This window comes from Heloderma suspectum, chromosome 4, assembly GCF_057233095.1.
Source record: "Heloderma suspectum isolate Gila_16-S chromosome 4, 16-S_ref, whole genome shotgun sequence".
Classification (NCBI taxonomy): domain Eukaryota; kingdom Metazoa; phylum Chordata; class Lepidosauria; order Squamata; family Helodermatidae; genus Heloderma; species Heloderma suspectum.
The window spans coordinates 89,881,675-89,885,679 of record NC_139461.1 but is presented as its reverse complement, the minus strand read 5'-3'; positions in this window follow the sequence as shown (position 1 = coordinate 89,885,679).

The following is a 4,005-nucleotide window of genomic DNA, read 5'->3' as shown; positions in this document are numbered from 1 at the left end:
AGGGAGCCGCCATTCGCGTTCCTTATTTAGTTGCTGTAGTCTACGTCAATGTTTACGTAGACTACAGCGAAAATAAGGGCAACGCTATTTGCAATGTTTTATTGCAGTTCCTATTCTTTGACCAAATGCAGACTTTTCCATTAGGGGGAGCAGCCACAACTGGTGGCCATTTATACAGTTCTTAAATATACTGACATAAAATCTACAAATATTAAAGAAAAAAATACAAAATACTGTCAAGGGATACTGAACATTTGACCTTTTTTTTTAAAATGCAGACGAAGGTTGTGAAAGGCTGATTCTTTCCAGGTTATGAAGAAATGGGGTTAGCAGTGCACTATTTGTATCCCGCTCCTCAAAACAGGACTTGACCAAAGCCATTTAGGCTGCCTGGAATCCTGTGATACATACTCATCTGTCAGTAAGCCCCATTGAACTTTATACGATTTACTTCTGAGTAGATTATAGGATTGCTCTCTAAGTGAGCTGATCAAAGCTGAACAGATTCCTTGTTGCATACAGTTGTAATATTCAAAGTGTAGCAAAAGCCGTTTCACTGCTCTGTAAACAGACACACATTTTGTTTGTTGAGCTGAGTATTAAAAAGGGGGTTCCTCAATTTTTCAACTGGTAGAACTTGTGGAAGACATCTGTTGGCTGGCAGCTCCAATAATATGATCCCTTCCAGTCCCCAGATCAGTTTTTGGAACTGAGCAGAAAATCCTCAATTTTGATCTTTCAGTTTGAAAATTGGGCTATGGTGAATTGGAAGGTCAAAATGCAAATGGGGTGCTTTGGGGTGAGGGAAGCTTAAAAAACCCACAGCATGTTCAGCGGGATTACCATTGGTGGGAAGCAGCAATTATTGCACGGTTGTTGTTGTTGTTGTTGTTTTAATACTGGCAGTGGAACTCCTTGTGGTGATGTGCCACTGCCAGTCACCTTTTTATTTCTTTCCAAAGTGCCCCAGAATGTAGTGTCATTCTGGTGTGGGGGGGGGAGGGGAGGGGTGGCAATGGCCACAAAAAAGAATGGTGGCCAGCAGTGGGAAGGAACAAAGATTAAGCAATCAGTGAGCACCCTAGATTCTGACATTTTGAATGGATTTTGAAATTTCCAAAATTTCAGCTCCACATTTTATGTTGGGATGCTCTTGAAGGCTTCACTTGGTGACAAGGATGGTTTCTTGCTTTTTGTGTACAAAGAAAATCTGTGTACACACGTTGGCATTTATTTGCTCCCTTTCTATTAACTGGTCCTCCTGGTTAATCTTCAACAAGTTCCTTGAACTGAAGGTAGGGAGCTGTTCTAAGAAAAAAATGACCCAATAAATGCCAGGTGTGTGCCTTGATCATATTGGTAGATTGGGGTCATGTCTTCTGTGGCATTATTCAAATGTGTATACTGGTATTAGATTGGCAGGCCTAGAAAGGCACACAATAAAAATTAAGTTTTGCTTGCCTTGAAGTCAGTAACGGAGTTCTCTGTAGTTAGTAGTAGTCACTTAGACAACTTCCACAAAAGCTAAATGATTGAAAAATGTCTAAAGGTCACATGGTACTTTAATGATGTACAAAGCACCTATATTTTTCTTTTCCTTTTTACTCTAGAGTAACGGCAGGGGGCCTAATCTAGACCCTAGTGTGGGAGGCTGGAGGGCTGTAGCCTTTCCCTCTGCTTGCTGTGGTCTAGATGACCCTGTGTGCCTGCAATTTATCTTGCCAAATAGCGATCCATCACTATTTCATGACATAAATTGCAGATGCAAGGCCCCTGATCCAGATTAGGACCACCACAGGGGCAAGGTTTAAAGCCCACCCACCCCATGCTGCGGTCCCTAACAAGATTGGGAACCCTGCACTTGAGAATAATTAATTAATTAATTAGTTAGTTAGTTACATTCTATCACATCACATTACTATACTGCCCAATAGCCAAAGCTCTCTGGGCAGTTCATAACATAAGGATTTTAATTGAATAAAAGCAATCTTGGAAATAGGGATGCAAGAAAGTCACTTACCTTTTCGCAGGGGTAATTCGTGGTGGGGGGGAGGCACTCCGCACCTCCCCCCGAAATCCTAACCCGGCAGGCTCCGCTCCATGGCAACTCCACGGAGCCGCCGACCAGGTGCATTTGCAGGCGTCTGGAGCCTGTGGACGCAAATGGCGGTGGCTACGGCGGCCTCCATTTGCATTCATGTTTGGCCGTGATAGGCTATGTAAATATTTATGTAGCCTATCACAGCAAAAAAAACCAGGAACACAAATGGTGGCGGCTACGGCGGCCACCATTTGCATTCCCTTCTTTTGCCATGATAGGCTACATAAATACTTACGTAGCCTATCACGGCTTCCGCAGGGATGCAAATGGCGTCCCTGCATTAGCCGTGATAGGCTACGTAAGTATTTATGTAGCCTATCACAGCAAAAATGGGGAAGCGAATGGCAGCCGCAGATGCGGGTGCCATTCACAAAGCAACTCGAACGGCACCAGGTAAGTGCTCTGTTTTGCGTGCCTTTTGCGGGGTGGTGGGGCAGGGGGCTTCATTCCGCCATGGATTTCAGGGGGCTGAATGCACTGGCATGCGGCTTCACTGAGATCTAGGGATGGACGAAAGTCCCTTACCTGGTCCTGCAGCTTGCTTCGTGGTGGGGGGGAGGTGCTTCGGTTCTCCCCCCAAAATTCTTGGCAGGGGGGAGGCACCCTGCCCCTCCCGGCCGAAATTCAGGCCGGGGGGGAGGCACCCCATCCCTCGCCACCAAAATTCTGGCCGGGGGTAGCGCCCCGTCTCCCTGGCCACGAAATAAAAAAGTAATGGGGAAAAAAAACATGTGATAGGCTATGTAACGATTTACATAGCCTATCACGGCTAGATTTTCAAAGTCAGCCGTGACAGGCTACGTAAATCGTTACGTAGCCTATCACGGGTGACTTTGGGGGGGAAAAAAGCGCCCCATGGGCGCCGCCATTTGCGTTCCTTATTTAGGCACGGGTAGTCTATGTAAAGATTTACGTAGACTACGACGAAACTAAGGGCAACGCAAATAGCGTTTCCCTTATTTTCGCCGTAGTCTACGTAAATCTTTACGTAGACTACCCGTGCCCAAATAAGGAACACAAATGGCAGCGCCCATGGGTGCCGCCATTTGCGTACACACTTCCCCCCCCAAAGTCAACCGTGATAGGCTACGTAACGATTTACGTAGCCTATCACGGCTGACTTTGAAAATCTAGCTGTGATAGGCTACGTAAGTCGTTGTGTAGCCTATCACGTGTTTTTGGTTTTTTTTTAACTTTATGGGGAAATGGTGGCCGCCCCCCCCCCCCCGCTGAAACGCCGCCGAAATGCCGCTGAAACGCCGCCGGGACCCGCCGCCGAGAGGGACATTCGACAGAGGTAAGTCCCATCCCGGGGGGGGCGGGGGGAGAATTTCACCACCAATTTCGGGGGGCCGAATGCGTTGGCATTCAGCCTTCCGGAGATTCATGGAGAAATTCTCCTCCATCCCTACTGAGATCCGTGGCAGAATTCTCTGACATCCCTACTTGGAAATAATGTGTGGTTCGGGTCTGCATATATGCAGACTCATATTTAAGGTCATGCTCAGATGTAACAGGAAGAGCTACCTAAACCTCAAAACATTCCCTTCACTATTTAGTAAATGCTTGATGCTTCATGGTAATTTGTGCCCAGGAAAGGAAAGTGCATCTTGTAAGACTGCCCTCTGAGAATGGCAAAGTAATAACTATTTTCAAACACTGATAAAGTGGCTATTTTATTTGTGTGTGCCTGCCAAGTGACCTCAAAATGCTCAAGTATAATTATTCAAGTTTTCATCTTGATCTATAATCATTTTGGATTGGGTGGGGTTTTCCTCCCCCTTATCCCATTGCATAACCTACTGTCAAACACTTGCAAACTCTGGCTTACAACTAGTCTAGGGAAAGGGAAGAAAAATTATAGGGTTTATGTCCACATAAGACGGTTGAAAAGACTGCTGGAA